At 40.4% G+C, this 18493-nt stretch overlaps 1 pseudogene; it reads left to right on the forward strand.

Annotated features, from left to right (window-relative positions):
- The window catches only part of LOC143713536 (uncharacterized), a 57070-nt pseudogene that overhangs the window by 26320 nt on the left and 12257 nt on the right, over positions 1-18493 (forward strand).

Here is an 18493-nt window from a genome sequence, read left to right on the forward strand (position 1 = left end):
GCAATGGTCAAACTGAGCGAGCCAACCAAGATTTGGAGAGAACGTTGCGATGTTTAGTGTCCAAGAATCCTTCCTCCTGGAGTCAGCAATTGTCTATGGTGGAGTACGCCCATAACACGTTGCCAGTGTCATCCACGGGCCTATCACCATTTGAGTGTAGTGTAGGTTACCAGCCACCAATTTTTCCTAGTCTGGAATCCGAAGTCGCGGTCCCCTCCGCCCACGCCTTCGTCCAGAGGTGTCACCGCACTTGGACTAGAGCCCGTGAGACTCTACTCCAAGTGGGGGCACGCACCAAGGCCAAAGCCGATCGCCACCGGCGGAGGCCTCCCGCATACGTCGTCGGTTCTAAAGTGTGGCTTTCTACCAAGGACATTCCTCTCCGCTCCATTTCAAATAAGCTTGCACCTAAATTTATTGGCCCGTTCTCTGTCACCAAAATCATTAGTCCGGTGACAGTCCGCCTTAATCTTCCTCCAGTGTACAGGAGGATTCCTCCCGTCTTTCACGTTTCCAAAATTAAGCCCGTATTTTTTGCTCGTATTAATCCGCCTGTCCCGGTCCCAACTCCCCCCCCCCCCCCCCCCCGGAGGGGGCGCGGATTCCAGTACTTGGTGGACTGGGAAGGTTACGGTCCGGAGGAGATGGTTGGGTACCGGCTAGAGACATCCTGGATCACTCCCTTATCGATGATTACAATCGGCAGGTAAGGGCGTCTGGGAACGCCAGGAGGCGTTCCTAGGGAAGGGGGTACTGTCACGGTTGGTAAATCCTATGTCTGCTCCTTGTCTCGTGGTTCTGTTATTGTATGTGTGTGTGCTGATTAGAGGGGCGTGCCGCTCATCAGCGCTCGTCAGCAATCACCCATCACCAGCTGCAGTCTATCATTCATGTGTATATATTCTCATCAACTTCTCATCTCCTTTGTCAGATCGTTGTTTGTGGTTCCCGGTGTGTGTGTGTTCCCAGTCTCGTTCAGTCGTGTGCTTCTCTTGTTCCGGTTCTTGTTCGTTGGATGTTGGATTACTGTTCGTTGTTGGATTTTCACCACCACCACCACTGCACCCTGCACTGTCATCTGACCATCGGAGTCCCTGCGCTACTAAACTGTTTGCCTGGACTTTGGACTGCCTTTCTATTTCACCATTTAAATAAAGAGTTAACTGCAATTGCTTCCGTTTGATCACTCATGACAATGCCAAAATCATTAGTATATTCAGTAAAGATCATGTTCCATTAAGATATTTTGTAAATTTCCTACCGTAAATATATATAAAAAATATTTTTGTGAATGGATGCAGCAAAATCGCGGAAAAAAAAGTCAGAAAACACGCCTACAAACTTCGCTCGCTGCTGCCGGCTCTTTGGGAATTACCCACTCAAGTTTGGTATCTATGTCAAGCTTAGATTTCCCCCTTTCGGTTTCATAACTCTCCACAACGTCATTAGAGCAGTAAGCCAATAGAGAGCGTTAAAACAAACCCTTCTCGTGTAAAAAAAATAAAAATCTTCTTAGCAACGGTCTGCTACAGCGCCTCTCATTGGCTGGCGACTTCTTCGCGTGCACAGTGTACACAATCCGCAATGGTTACGGTGCAAGCCATGGATTCTGAGATAGCGCGTTTGCTCAATTTAAACTTTAATTACAGCAATAATTTAACGAACATAGTAAATTATTTTTTCGCAAATGATTGGGAAGATGATACAGAATGTCCAGAGACTGGCTTGGCAAAGGAGGATAACCTGAAAGACGACGAATTCGATCAATGTGTGGAACAGTTTTGTAACAACACACACACACACAGACAAACACATACGGGCATGTACGCATATTCATACACACACACACACACACACACAAACACACACACACACACACACACACACACACACACACAAACTTGAATTTAGTGGTGGGAAACTCACAATGGTGTAAATTTCATTTATTTCCTTTCATTAGTAATGCGTAGCTAAGGACTTCATTTGGAGAACTTTAAAGTTGATTTTCTCAATATTTAGATTTTTTCCCCATCAGATTCCAGATTTTCAAAAGGTTGTATCTCGGCCAAATATTGTCATATCCTAACAAACCATAGATCAATGGAAAGCTTATTTATTCAGCTTTCATGTGATGTATAAATCTCAATTTAAAGAAAATGACCCATAAGACTGGTTTTGTTGTCCAGGGTCACATATAGTCGAGATAGAGACTAATATAGTCGCGCAAAAGCATACTAATAAAATGTAAAGATGTGAATTAAGTGGAAAACCAATTTTTTGTCAAATAGGCCTAGATAGTTTTAAGCTGTGAATGGGATATTCACTATGAATAACAACGTTTATTACATTGTACTAAATAATTACATTTTACCAGAGAGAGACAGGTGATGTCACACCACCTGGAATTTATTCGCTAACCCTTGGAACACATCATATATGACTTGGATTTGGAAAACGTCATTTCGTCTATTTTTAATAAATTTTTGAAATACGCAAATCTATATAACTTCCTGGTCATGTGACCTGATGATGTCACACCACCTAGAATTTATTCGCTAACCCTTTGAACACATCATACACGACTTGGATTTGGAAAACGTCATTTCGTCTATTTTTAATAAATTTTTGAAATATGCAAATCTAAATAACTTCCTGGTCATGTGACCTGATGGTGTCACACCACCTAGAATTTATTCGCTGAGACCTGGAACATTTGTTCAGGTTTTTTACAGTTTTTAATTTTTTTAATTGATATTAAAAGAGGAATTTTACAAAGCTGTCAAATTAGTCCATTATTTAATTGGTTGATTTCACAAGTAATGACCATTCACATTAAGAAATACATGTTTTGTGATTTTTTTCATAGAGAAAAAAATTAATTAAGGGCACACTTTAGCTCATGACATCCCTTTATTGGAGAAAACATACAAAAGTTAAACAATCAAAAGTTTGATTTAATGTTCATCCTGTTTTTTTACTATAATAACAATTGTGAACTTGGTCTTGGGATTTTGTAATATCATCGTTATACAGTGAAATAAGTAGTTACAGTCTTATAACTGTAAAGCCAAATGCTATATTTCAAAAGGCACCAGAGTTTTTACTAAAATGCAATTTTGATGTTAATAACATATCAATTACACTTGTACACTCATAAATAGGTTTTAGTTTGTACAAAAATAATTTATTCCTCCTCAAGGATTAATGCACAATTTGGAATAGTAAATAAATCAAGGATAGAAACAAAAATGTTTTTTTAATGACAATTGGTTTGGGAATTTTTATTGAGGAATTGATTAAAGATTGATGTTATCTTTAGTTTTATAGAACTTAAAAATGTTTAGCCAATATTTAATTGTATGCAATTCCCAGAGAACTTTAGAGACACTTGAAGTGCTACTTCCCAATTTAGGCTGGATAAAAATAAAAATATTAAGTTATGGATGTAATAATGTAGGATTACAAATTTATTTAAATGTTTAATTTAGATTGCCAATACAATAGTATTTTATATTGAGAAAGTTTAGAAATGATGAGACCAGGAAATCTCTGCAAACGGTAGGGGTTCTCAGCGGGATATTCCTGACTGTCCCATCTCAGTACGAGAAGGCTAGGCTTTTCCTGTTCTCGTTGTTTACCGGGGGAAGAGTCATGCTGAGCAAGTTTGAACACCTGTTATTTTATTACTGAGACCATTTGTCTCATCTCAGTACGAGAAGTCTATGCCTTTTCCTGTTCTCGTTGTCTCAGCTCATTTACATCACAATGTAATCCCTCCCCCTTGAAATGTATATATGAACTCAATGTATACTGCCTTTGACTAGACTTCACTTGACTTGATTGAGATGACTACAGCGACGAAATAAAGAACTTATACCTCAACAATCTCCTGGTCTGCAACTCTATCTTTTCTACACTTGAGAAGAAGAAGTTCACAACAGATGGTGCCCTGTGACCCGGATGGAGAAACTGAAACTCAACAAAGAATGAACTTTTGAAACTTCAAAGCTCAAAGATCTAAACAAAGATCTGACTTTCCAGTTCCAGACTGAATCTTTTGAATCCAGAAAGATCTCAACAAAGCTGCCTGAGTTCGCGAACTGAATCTCAACAAAAGATCTCAACAAAGCTGACTGTGTTCCAGAACTGAATCTCAACAAAGATCTCAACAAAGCTAACTGAGTTCCAGAACCAAGCTCAACAAAGATCTCTGACTGAGTTTCCAGACGGAATTTTTTCCATACAACAATAATTTGGTGAGTTTCACTCCATTCAAAGAACCGTTGAAAAACCAGTAAAAATTATCCTCTGTGCCGTCAGAGAAAGAGTTATCAGACAGCTGTAGTGTTTGATTACCTAAAGTTATCCTTTAAAAGTTGTCTTTTAAAGATGAAAATATATCCTCTGTTCAGGCAGGGACGTTTTTAACATCACATGTTAAAAAGATATCCTCTGTGTCAGGCAGGGAAGATTAGTATTGTTTTGCTAATTATTTGTTTTGTTGTTTGTTACCTTGTGGTGTTACCCTCTAAAAAATTTCTTTTAGAGAAGAGAGTTTGATCCTCTGAATAGTCAGGGAAGTTGTTGGTATCCTCTGTGCAGACAGGGAAGATTTTAGCATTCAAGTTAAAATATTGTTAGCCTCTGTGCAAGCAGAGAAGAGGTAGTCTTACAGGCTATTTATTTTGGTTACCCTTTTAAAAGTTTTTCTTTTAGAGAGGAAAGTTTGATCCTCTGTTTCAGGCAGGGAAGAGTTAGCAATACATGCTAGTAATTTTGTTTTATCCTCTAAAAAGTTAGGAAGGTGAAAGATCCTTTCCGTTTCCTTCAGGGAAGATTAGCGTAACGTGCTAATATTTTGTGTTTCATCCTCTGTTTCTGGCAGGGAAGTTAAATGTGATGTGTTGGTAACAAGAAAGTTTAACAATAGTTGATTTGTGTTAACAAGCGTACCCTCTGTAATCAGAGAAGTTTAGTGTTTGTTTGTGTGGTAACAAAGAAATCCACAAAATGATTAAGAAAAGTGCTAGACTAATCTCCACAACTAAAAAAGGTGGTCTTGCTAATCCTTTGTGGTCAGATAGCGAATTTAAAACACTGTTAGGAGAACAGATGGATCTAATAGTCACTGAAAAAGGTAGACAAGAACTAACACAGAAATATGAGATTCATCCAGATAAGATTTGGTCTATTGAAGAATGCAAGAAGGTGTTAGGTGCATGTATCAGAAAGAAAAACATGAAAGGCATAATCTGTTGCCATAGGGAATTTAGCTTATCCATTGCACAAGAACAATCTAGGTGTATAGCTAAATTAAAAGAACAGAACAAACAAATGCACACTAAGGTGGGCCATAACAAGGCCTCAACCAAATGTGACTCAGAAGACCAACAGTCAGATGAAACTTATCCTGACTTAAAAGCATTCTTTGAAACAGATGTAGACATCCCAACAGTAACTGATAAGCCTGTAGATTCAGTAAAGGTTTGTGTTGCAAGAAGATCTCAGGGAATTGAGGGAACTGAAAGTGTTCCTACCAACTCTTCTGTTGTCCAAAACCAAACTGTTGCCAAAGTACTCGGACCTAGAGACATAGAAAGACTATCCCAAAGCTTACCTTCAGTACGCACTGATGTTTCTGAATTTAGAAGGGCATTGATCAGTCAAATGCGTCTTTACGACATGTCGTTGGCAGAAGTCACACAGCTGATGTCACAAATTCTAACTGAATCTGAATTCAACAGTTTTGAGTCTGCTGTTACTTCTGAACTACAACATGCCAGAAAAGATGAATTGAGAGAGGGAGTTCTGAAAGCGTTGAAGAACATTGTTGGACCTAAAATTGACTGGTCGAAGATCACTAGTTCTTTACAGAAGAAGGGTGAAACTGTTAGTGAGTACACTCAAAGATTTTGCCAGTCAGCAGCAGCATACAGTGGTATAGCTGACACTTCAGAGAAGGTGCTAGAAGATAATGGTCCCCTAGTTCGCACATGGTTTGATGGTCTGTTGTCAGAACATAGAAAAGCATTGCCTTTCTTAGACTTAACATGGTCCACTAGAACCATACAAAACAACTTGGAGAGGTTAGCTACTTGGGAAAGAGACTCTGATGTCAAGGCAAGAGTAAAAATTGCAGCAGCATCCTTTAAGGTCAACACAGAGAATCAACAGAAACGCAAATGTCCTAAGAGAGAGGGCAGTAGTTGTGATTATTGTGGTAAACATGGACATGGGGGAAAAGAATGTAGGAAAAACAAAAAGAACTTTAAACAAGTTAACAATGTTACTCAGCTCCTACTCAGTCTGCTTGCTACTCTGAAGCAGCCCGTCCCCTCGTCATTAAACTGGGGCAGCTGGTTGACGCGTTAACCATTTGGGCTGTGAGTGCTTTATTTCCCCACTAACTTGCAACAGAGATAAAAAACTTCTGTTTTTGTTTAATAGAACAAAAGGAAAGTGACTATCTCAGTTTTTTTCTTTGGGGGACACTGGTTAAAGTAGACTCACAGCCTTAAATGTTATTTTACAGCACAGGCCTTTCATCATTAATAGTGTTAGGTCAGACTGTAAACGTAAAAAAAGCCCTCATGCAGTGTCCACAATAATGCCGAATATTGTTTTACAACGTGCACCTGTCACGAATCCGTCCTCATGTATGATGTCTGCTATGACTGAAGTTTTGTTAGAGGATGAAGGACAAAATACTCACGATTGTGTTACGCTTACATATACACCTATGAGTGAAGTAAAAGAAAAAGGTAACAGACGAGCAGGTTATGCAGTAACGTCCACCACGGAAGTGTTAGCTTCAGGACGTCTTCCAGATCATTTTTCAGCTCAAGCTGCAGAACTAGTAGCCCTAACAAGAGCATGCACGCTAGCTTCAGGATCAGTTGCTAATATCTACACAGATTCCAGATATGCTTTTGGGGTAATTCATGATTTTGGTGTCATTTGGCAAACCAGACAGTTTCTAACTTCTGCTGGATCCCCCATTAAGCATGCTGAATTAGTGAAAGATCTAATGTTTTCCATGAAACTTCCAAAGAAATTAGCAGTGATCAAACTGAAAGCACATCTCACAACTAATACTACAGAAGCTAAAGGTAATGCTCTTGCTGATATGGCAGCTAAACAGTCTTGTTTCTATGCAACTGTACAAGTGTGTTCAGGTAGTGCAGCACAGAAGACAATTATGCCTCCTGAATCAATAATTGATCTGTACAAAGACGTTTCCTCCATTAGAACCAAAGTGACATGGGCCACATCAAGTGATGTTGATTACAGCAGCTGCAGTATTGTGTCAGGGAAGAAAAACCTAGACTCATGTGTCACACTGTAAGGTTGTTCCTGCACCAACAGGGATAGGTTAGGACACAGAACCAGTGAGGAGCCCCGGGAAGAACCGAATGCAATAGGCTTCGGGGGTTAACCCTGGGGTGAAGACTTCCCTCATAGGCCCTATCCTAGTCCATCCTTACCTCACTGTTCTTTAGGTGTCAAAGGAATTAAGAAATAGGGAGAGATGGAACGACAATAGCAGACCCAGAAAAAGTTTACAACCCTAGTGTTTGAACAAATACTGCTCTACTGCTTAGCAGACTCGGAAAAGTTTACAACCCTAGTGTTTGAACAAATACTGCTCTCCTGTCTTTTGTTTTCTTTCTTACTCTGTGCAGATACCACTGATGACTTCCCGAGACCCATACGCACTGACCTCGTCATCTGCGTATGAAGCCACAAGAAAACCTCAAGAAACAACTTGACCCTCTTCCGAGCCAAACTATCACAAAAGGATAAAGAAAAGAAAAAGAAAAAAATACACAACGCAGAGACTCACATACGAAACCTTCAGTCATCCATCAACATGATCAAGATTGTCGTACCAGTAACATCACAGACACTCTCGCTTCGCACAAGATAATGATCTTACAGAACAGAGTGGCCTTATATTACATTCTAGCTACGGAAGGAGCCTGCACCATCATCGGACCTGAGTGCTGCACCAGGTTTTAATGGATCCAACAGAGAACTTGAACAAAATCCAACAAGACATTCTTGATCTTTCAGCAAAATTACACCAGATGACTGAAGTACATTTTTCATGGTTCGGAAACTTGATTGGGAAACCCTGGCTGTGGATAAAGGAAATAGCAATTCTGCTGTTATTTCTTCTAATAGCGTACTATCTATGCGTCCACAGTATCAAGTGTTTCATTCAACAAATGACTCACGCCCCTCACAAAGAAATGACAGTCCCAAACAGAAAAGACTATTACCCTTAAGAACTTAACGGACCCTAAATTTGCATGTTTGTTTCTGTGTCAGCATGCAATTGCAGAAACAGCAACACAGAAGCATGAGCCTGTAATGATCACAAGTTACAAGAATTTAACTTTTAAGTGTCTAAATTAGTATTTTGTGAGAGTTATTTAGAACTCTCAAGGGGGGAAATGTAGGATTACAAATTTATTTAAATGTTTAATTTAGATTGCCAATACAATAGTATTTTATATTGAGAAAGTTTAGAAATGATGAGACCAGGAAATCTCTGCAAACGGTAGGGGTTCTCAGCGGGATATTCCTGACTGTCCCATCTCAGTACGAGAAGGCTAGGCTTTTCCTGTTCTCGTTGTTTACCGGGGGAAGAGTCATGCTGAGCAAGTTTGAACACCTGTTATTTTATTACTGAGACCATTTGTCTCATCTCAGTACGAGAAGTCTATGCCTTTTCCTGTTCTCGTTGTCTCAGCTCATTTACATCACAATGTAATCCCTCCCCCTTGAAATGTATATATGAACTCAATGTATACTGCCTTAGTTAGACTTCACTTGACTTGGGTACGGAGCAGACTACAGCAAATAAAGAATCCTGCTTAAATAAGTCTCCTGGTTTTCGCTTCTGAGTTTTTCTACACTGAAGAAGGAAGAAGTTTACAACAATAATAACAAAATATATTCTTGCTGTTACAAATACATTGAACTTTCTGTTCAATAAACATATTTTAGATTGGAGTAAATTGTAGATGACACCTCATGAATATTCTATAACAAACAAATTTAAGGAGTTTTCATATAAGATAAATAACATTGAGTAGGCCTACACTCATTAAAGACACTTGTGCTTTAAAGTTAAAGGGATAGTTCACTTTAAATTTCTTTCTTCTGCTGAACACAAAGGAAGATATTTTGAAGAATGTCAGTAACCAAACAGTTAACTGGAGCTATTGAGTTCCATAGCAGAAAAAAAAAATACTATGGAAGTCAATGGCTCCAGTTAACTGTTTGGTAATGTATATGTATATCTTTAATGGCATGGTTGGCTGACATTCATATTCTTTTATATATTTTTGTTGTAATGTAGTTCTAATAAGTCCTCTAAGTCCATATAATAAAAAGCCATTGCCTATTTTTTGGAGTATCTTTTCCAAATATTTGTTTGGATAGTGTGTGCCAGAGATAGGGGATTTCTGAGTAGTGTCTTCATTTACTATATTTTCAGCTATGAATTTTTTTATCTCCTCTGTTCCTCCAGCAGCTTCCCACAAGTCTTTCCTCAATGCTCCCTTACCTCTTTTAGATCTTGCCATTGTTCATCATTGATTTCATTTGTCTTTTTATGGACAACTTTGTTTTTTGTAATGGTAAGACTGGAATTCTATGTAGGCCTTTTATATATTTCTGTTAGCAGTAGAAGCTTCTAATCATAGTTAGCAATTAGCAAAGGTATGTGGCTGGTTTTTGTGCATCACAGCTGACCATTTTTGTGATGTGAGCAAACTAATTCGAAATTTTAGAACTATGTTAAAGCAATGATATATATATATATATATATATATATATATATATATATATATATATATATATATATATATATACATATACTTTCACATACATGCACATGGCTATAAAAATGTATTACCTACAGTAGGTGGACAACCAGAATGCCTATTACCGCCCCGACAGCCACCGCGGCAAAAATAAAATAGTCGCATTTCAAAGTCGTTCGCGAAATGACCACCAGGTGGCGCAAAGGGACATTGTGCAAAACAGAATATTTTTTTATAAATAGGCCTATTTGGCTACTACAGCAGAATAGAACAAAAGATAGAATACATTTTAGAAATGAAAAATAGAATCAAAAGTTAAAAATAAAGACGATAACAATAAGCCTATTCCTCGGGGGACCAGCTTTGACAAACAAACAAAAAATACACCAAAAGACCGTCATATCTGCAGTCAGTGAAAATAAATTAAGTGCAATGACGCTGAATATTTTTACAACTTTTCCAATTCTATTGAGGAATTGAGGAATGAGAATGAAACGAATGAAGAAAGCTTCTCTCTCGTGAGCGATATAATTTCATAGTAATTTCAAAAGCAGTTCTGTTAAAAAATGTTTTGACTACATGGGGTAGGCCTATACCATATAGCCTACAGAAATAATTATTTTTGAGAAATAACATGGAGCGCGTTTCATTTAAGATCCTGGTTTAAATGCCCTTAATGTAGGCCTATCCTACTGCTTTTAAAATAATGTCACAAAGCGTTTTGAGATTGAAATACTGAAGTTTAAAATTAAGTGATTTGGCACACCAGGTCGAGTGGCGTTACGCATTGTTCAAAAATCGGGTTTTATTCTGGCATGTTTAATTAGCGTTTGACAAAGGCGCCGGCGCGTTCACTTGGCTTTTTTTTTTCTCATAACAGCTAAAATAACTTAAACCTTAACTGTAAACCTTGTTCTTCTTAAGTGTAGAAAAACTCAGAAGCGAAGACCAGGAGACTTGGGGGTATCTTTTAAGCAGGACTCTTTATTTGCTGTAGTCTGCTTCATCCAAAATCTTACCCAAGTCTGCTGGTCTTCGCTTCTGAGTTTTTCTACATTTAAGAACAAGGTTTACAACAAAGAACTCTGCTTAAAAGATACCCCAAAGTCTCCTGGTCTTCGCTTCTGAGTTTTCTACACTAAGAAGAACAAGGTTTACAACAGATGGTGCCCTGTGACCCGGATAGATCTACTCACCAGAATCCAGATTGAAGCAACAAAAGATCTCAACAAAGAATGAACTTTCTGACTGAGTTCCAGACGGAATCTTGAAAACCTCAAGCTCAACAAAGATCTCAACAAAGATCTGACTTTCCAGTTCCAGACTGAATCTTGAAACTTCAAGCTCAACAAAGATCTCAAAGAATGAACTTTTCTGACTGAGTTTCCAGACGGAATCTTTCCGTACAACAAACGATTTGGTGAGTTTCACTCTATTCAAAGAACCGCTGAAGACCAGTACAAATTTGTTATTCCTCTGCGCCATCAGAAGAAGAGTTAACAAAGCGATATCAAAGCAATCCGATTGTTTTTAATAAGGAATAGTATCGAAGATAAGTTCACATGCTGTAAAATAGAGAGTGCTTGTTTATAAATGAGTGGTAAAGAAGAAAATCAAGGATTTATGAATCAATTCGACGGAGCTCCAAACACAAACCGCACGCGCATCAAATAAGAGGTTTGTGTGTTACTGGTATGAGTCCAGTCTGCTGGTGCGGGTTCTACGATAACCTCTGCCTGATGGTAACGGTGAGAGCAGTCCATGGCTCGGCTGTCTGGATTCTCCGTGCTTTCCTCACACACACACCTGTAGGAAGGGAAGTTTCCTCACACACTCCCTTGTCCTGGAGGGAGGGAAGCTCACCTCCAACAGTGTTCTGTGTTAACTAAAGGCGGGCGTATACGGTGCGAATTCCGAAGGTCGGAAGATCATATGTCCACGCACACTTTACGAGTGAGTTTATCCGAAAATCGTACGGAGGCAGTGACATACGACACGATTTTACGACCTGCTGACTTCCGAAGAAATCGCACGAAGTTCCGCGCCAAAAACTCTCTCATAACTGCATATAAAATATTGATACAAAGCCTGATTTGTTTTGCTACATATATAGGCTTGTTTTCAGCACCGGGAAACGGACGTCCGGTCACCCTTGTGTGTGTGTGTGTGTGTGTGTGTGTGTGTGTGTGTGAATGAGTTAAAAAATGTAGTTACGGTAGGCTACACATTCACAAATAAAATTTCAAGCTCTCTGAATGATTAATTAGCCCTTTTAAACCACCTCATGTGAGTGTTTGCAATTCATTGTGCTGCGAGAAGCTAGCGCAGTGAACGGGGCTTGAGTGAGCTTGAGCGCGTTGTGAGTGAGGGCGCGGGTGCCAGATCCCGTGTTGCCAGATCCACATAATGGAAAGGTGACAGTAGTATTCTGGACTTGTTTTTTGGATTAATGTCACAGTTTAGGACGTTATTAAAGTGGTTCATGATATATTAATCTTATTTCCAAAACACAAGCTTTTAACTTATTTCAGATTTTTATATAATTTCTTTGTTTTTGTTAGTCTTTGCTTGTTTTTTGTAGCAATATCTGGCAACATTGTTCTGTCGGCAGTAATAATAGAAAAAAGCTTAGGCTGTAGACAAACTGTAATTGCTTTTAGGAAGATACAAACGTAATGATCATCGTGACGTGTAAGAAATGTATAACACTATCAAAAACAATAGCATAATACAGATCTGTATGTTACAGAATGAAATATGCCAAATACTGGCCAGCAGGAACACGGCAGATGCTGTTTAGTTAACCTTTCACAAAGTCATCATAAAAACTTTAATTGAAGCAGTGTTTCTAGTAGTCCACACCATTTTCGTCTTTCTTCTGTGGATTTCCTCAGCTCCTGATTGGTCAAATTCAGATAGATCGACAAAATAATAGATTGACAAATCGGCTCATTCAACCGCACACACCTCACGAATGCAAGTCGACAGCTCCCGAACTTTTTCGACATGCTTAAAAATTATCGGGAGGTCGAGAGGTGCTCGGCTCGGCTTGTATTTCGCAGCGCGATACGAGCCGCGACATGCGATCATAACCGATTTACACGCGATTTCTCCCGAGTGAAAAAAATCATCTGCGAGCTCGTAAAACAGCAAAAAAAAAAGAAGTTTATCCTCTAAAGTTTTCTGTTAGAAATGAAAGTTTTCCTCTGTCCAGGCAGGGAAGATTAGCATTACTTGCGAAATACAGTAATGAGATTTGAGAAAGAAAGTAATGAGATTTGAGAAAGAAATTTGGTATTCACCCAGAAAAGGTATGGTCTATTGAGGAATGCAAGAAGGTGTTGGGTGCATGTATCAGGAAGAGAAACATAACTGGTGTTATCCTCTAAAATTTTCTTTTAGAGATGAAAGTTGATCCTCTGTTGTCAGGCAGGGAAGATTAGCATTACATGTTAAAATTTGGTGATCCTCTGTTCACAGAGAAGGTTAGCATTACATGCTAATTTTTTTGTTTTATCCTCTGTTTTCAGCAGAGAAGAATTGTTTATCTCCTGTTCTTATAAGCAGGAAAGATTAGCGTAAAGTGCTAGTAATTTGAAGGAAGGTTAACGATAGTTGATCATTTTTGAATGTACCTTCTGTTTGATCAGAGAAGTTTTAGTGTTTGTTTGTGTGGTAACAAAGAAATCCACAAAATGTTTATGAAAAGTGCTATACTAATCCCAACTACTGAGAAAGGTGGACTAGCTACCCCTTTATGGACAGACAGTGAGTTCAAGTCATTGTTAGGGGAGCTGATGGACTCCATAGTGACTGAGTCAGTCAGATTGGATTTGAGAAAGAAATTTGGTATTCACCCAGAAAAAGTATGGTTTATTGAAGAATGCAAGAAGGTGTTAGGGGCATGTATCAGGAAGAGAAAAATAAAAGGAATTATCTGCTGCCACCAATAATTTAGCTTATCCATTGCACAAGAACAAGCTAGGTGTATTGCTAAGTTAAAAGAACAGAACAAACAATTGTTCACTCAAGTTTTCTGTCTCACGAAAAAGGTGGGCCATAACAAGGCCGCAACCAAATTTGACTCAGAAGACCAACAGTCAGATGAGATTCATCCTGATTTAAAAGCTTTCTTTGAACCAGATTAGCCATCCAATCAGTAACTGATAAGCCTGTAGATTCAGTAATGGTATGTGTCGCAAGAAGATCTCAGGGAATTGAGGGAACTGAAAGTGTTCGTCCCAACTCTTCTGTTGTCCAAAACCAAACTGTTGCCAAAGCACTCGTACCTAAAGACATAGAAAGACTATCCCAAAGCTTACCTTCAGTACGCACAGATTTTTCTGAATTTAGAAGGGCATTGATCAGTAAAATGCGTCTCTACGACATGTCGTTGGCAGAAGACTCACAGCTGATGTCACAAATTCTAACTGAATCTGAATTCAACAGTTTTGAGTCTGCTGTTACTTCTGAACTACAACATGCCAGAAAAGATGAATTGAGAGAGGGAGTTCTGAAAGCATTAAAGAACATTGTTGGACCGAACATGGACTGGTCAAAGATCACAAGTTGTGTACAGAAGAAGGATGAAACTGTGAGTGAGTACACTGAAAAATTTTGACAGTCAGCGGCCGCACACAGCGGGATAGCTGACCCTTCAGAGAAGGTGCTACACTCAAAAAAATGAAAATTGGTAGTTGTTGGTCCTAAGAATCTAATTATGTTTAAATTAAATAATGCTCTTACGTTTGTGCATTAAAATTAAAACAGTTGTGTTGACAAAATTAGAAAAAGTGATATTTCCCATTTACACAGCTCACTTGTGTTAAATGAATGAAATGCAGTTGTGTTCATACCTGTCAAGTATCCCGTTTTGGCCGGGAAAGTCCCGTATTTAACCCTTCTTTCCCGCCGTCCTCCCGTATTAGTATTTTCCCGTAAATCTCCCGTATTTTAACCTGCGCTATTAAAAAATAATAATGGCGGATTAAAAAAAAAAAAACATTCCCAATCTGAGCTCTGTCACTAGCCACGCGATAACTGCCAACTGCAGTAGCCTACTACAGGTACTGTGGGTACTGTAGGTGGCAGTTGTCGCGAGGTTAGTGTGTGAGGTCAGATGATGAGTGACAACGCGGGGGGAAAAAAGAAAAAAAAACGGAGACCGATGATGGACGCTACGACAGAGACGGAAGGCACTCCTGCCACAAAACCAAAACCCTCATATAAATACCGCGATCAATGGGACAGCGAATTTCCTTTTCTGAAGAGGAGAAGGGTATGGGACAGTCACGCGTTTTGTAACTGCGACTTTAGCATCTTAAAACATGTTAACCGTTGCCAGTGATCCGACGCACTGAAGCGTTTTTTTGTTTGTTTAAATAGTTCAAAGTTACTATCAGATTTAATGTTATTACCTTGACAAACTATACATCATTAAAAAGATATAACACTCAAGTTTCAGTATTTGACCACTATTGTATTCTCAGAAACTTTCAAGATGTTTCAAAATAAATTTCTAATAACTTTACAAAACTTTGTAGCTATTAATAACTATTTTTTCATTATGACAATAATTAATTCTACATTTACAATAAACTGCCAGGTGTCAGCTTTCAAATGAGATCATACTTGTGATTTTAGTGCAAAGTGTTTATGAACTGTAGGCTATCTGTTTCAGTTTGGGTACGCCATTTCTGAGGATTTTTTCTAAAGTGGGGTTGCAGCCTAACAGGTTAAAGAATGCAAAGTCTGCAACAAATTTGAACAATAACTCACTAAAAGAGTAAAGAAAAGTTATGTGACATGTAAAGAAAAACTGTAAAAGAAAAGCAATATGAAATGAAAAGAATGTGTGGAAATAAAATAAAATGTAAATGTAGAGACAAGCAATGTTAAATGAACAGAAAATATGCAAGCCTTTAAAATAAATGCTTTTCATATATACCCTTTTGTGTTTTCATTTAAGCTATAACACTTGTCTTAAAATGTAAGGGATAACGTTACTGGAGCTCGGTTGCGGTGGTGGGACTGCTCGTGGTGGACGCCGGAAAATTTCCCTTATTTTCAAATCCAAAACTTGACAGGTATGGTTGTGTTGCTTCTGCAGTACCGCACTTTGGTCAGCAGGTGGAGCTGTATTTGCACATGCGCAGATGGAAAGCACATCCAACGATCCTTCAGCTCACTCAAATTCCCTCATCGCCATTTTGTGCAGTCAAATGCAACATTTCACAATCAACGTTTTGTCTTTGTGGACAGAGATATTTTACTTTTATGCATTTATATAAGCTAGAAGCTGTCAGTAGATTATCGCGGATATCGTGTTTTGTATGTTAGGCTATTTTAATGAAGTTGCCGCGTTCCTCGTCTGGTTTTCGCATTTTTCTTAGTTCCCTTTCAAGGGAACTTCGAGCTGCGTCAAACGCTGCGGGAACGCCCCTGCGTTGTGCGTCATGAAGCACGTATGGAATCAGCCCAATGGAGAGATGAAACGTCATAGGCGGGTGACGTCATCGACCAGGAAACTATAAAGCACCCCAAAAACACAAGCGCATTAGCTTCTGTGCTTTCAGTCGCGCTACATGTGAATCTGTCCCTGTGTGATATTGTCTGTCTTACATACCCTGCACCACACAAACAATTTATCCCTATATATATATATATATTGAGAGATTATGGCGGACGAACAGCAGTTTAGAAAGTGTGTTCCTCCCTGCTCGCGTTATTTAACGAGCGGGGATACACATGATCTTTGTGTTGTTTGTTTGGGAGTTCAGCATGCCCAGTTTGCTCTCGAGGGAGCAGACTGTGAGCATTGCGAGCGTTTGCCGTTAAGGACGCTCCGCTCCCGCCGATCGCTCTTTGAGGAGAGCGGTTCGGTGCGCGCTCCCCGCGGTTCGGGTCCCGCTTCTGCCGAGGCAGAGCGGCGGCGCTTATCGTGGGGATCGCAGATGGATCTCACAGCGGGGTTTGAGACGGGCTCTGCCTTATCTCTCCCTTCACCTGTGAGATCCAGTGCCTCAGTCCCGGGTTCGGAAGCACGCGCTGCGGTTTCTTCCGCTCGGGCTGAGGCACCAATGCTGCAGCTATCCAGTTCTGAGGAACTTGATGTTGTTAGTGTTGAGGGAGATGTGGAGGATTCGCCACCCCACACTCCTGAGAGTGATGAGCTTATGGAGGTGTTAACAAGAGCTGTTGAAAAACTTAATATTGAATGGCCAGTGACTAGTCAGGAGTCTGTTTCTAAATCAAAGTTGGATGAGAGATTTTTGCCGTCACGTGTGCAGCCTCCACGCCGGTGCCTGCCGTTTTTCCATGATCTCCACACCGAGGTGTCGAAATCATGGAGAAAACCGGTGTCATATAGAGTGTTTAGTCCCCAGACTTCAACATACGCTAATATTATGGGAGCCAAGGCTCATGGTTATGGTGCTTTGCCTCGTGTGGAAGAGACGCTTGCGAGCCATCTCTCCCCCGAAGCAGCATCATCTTTTAAGGCACCGGCATTACCCACCAAGCCTTTAAGAAACACTTCGGCTTTGGTGGGTAAAGCATATTCGGCAGCAGGTCAGGCTGCGTCATGTCTGCATACTATGTCAATCTTGCAGGCATACCAGGCTGATCTGCTAAGGGACATGAGTGAGAGTGAGGAGGTCAGTACTGACGTGGTTCGCGAACTGCGTCAGGCTGCTGATTTATCCCTGCGTGCCACCAGAGAATCGGCCAAATTAATGGGTCGTTCTATGGCAGCTCTGGTGGCCGCAGAAAGACATTTGTGGTTAAATCAGACTAATATTAAAGAGAGAGAAAAAGCTTTTCTTTTAGATGCTCCTCTTTCTCCCATGGGGTTGTTTGGTGATGCTGTGAATTCAGTTATCGATAAATTCCAAGAAGAAAAGAAACAAACTGCAGCTTTTAAAAAGTTTCTTCCCCTTAAAGTTCATGTCCCTGGGGCTGCTGGGCGGGAGCAGCCCCGGCCGTCTTCGAGCTCATCACATAGAGCGCAGCAGAGGCAGAGTGTCGCGTCTCGTGCTCCCCCTGCTGGACAGTGGGCTCAGCCGCGACACTCTCAGCCGAAGCCTTCTCCCAGTAGAACTGATCTGAGGACAGTTATATTGGCTAAGAAGGCTTCGGCTAAGAAGAAGTCCTGACGCCAAGCCGTTCAGGATGCTGAGGCTGGTCCCCACCGAGGCGGAAAGGTGTTCACCTCTTTTTACGGTGCCCATTCCTCCTCGGTGCCCTCAGGGGCTCGTTCTGCCAACCCCGCCTTTATGCCGGGGCACAGACGATCCCAGCGAGCGCTTTCCCGAGGGACGCTCGCTCCCTCTGAGGAGGGTCTCAGAGTGGTCAGACCAGTTGTTCCCTGCCGGTGCGCCGTTACAGGGCGCTGCGTCTGCTGCTCAAGTTACACCAGAGGCCAGTCTCGAGAGGCTGGTACCCTTAGTAGAATTTCTGGCAGAGTGGAAAAGCCTTCCAAAAATATCTCATTGGGTCCTGCAGATAGTAGAAAAGGGTTATGCTATCCAGTTCAGGTGTCGTCCACCAAAATTCAGAGGGGTTCTGCACACAGTGGTGGGCCCCGAGCAGGCTCTGGTATTGGAACAAGAGGTGAAAACGCTCCTTCAAAAAGAGGCTATAGAACGGGTTCCTCCTCCCAG

The sequence above is a fragment of the Siphateles boraxobius genome, unplaced genomic scaffold (genome assembly GCF_051911475.1).
Source record: "Siphateles boraxobius isolate OS27281-9 unplaced genomic scaffold, OSU_SipBor_1 52, whole genome shotgun sequence".
Classification (NCBI taxonomy): Eukaryota; Metazoa; Chordata; class Actinopteri; order Cypriniformes; family Leuciscidae; genus Siphateles; species Siphateles boraxobius.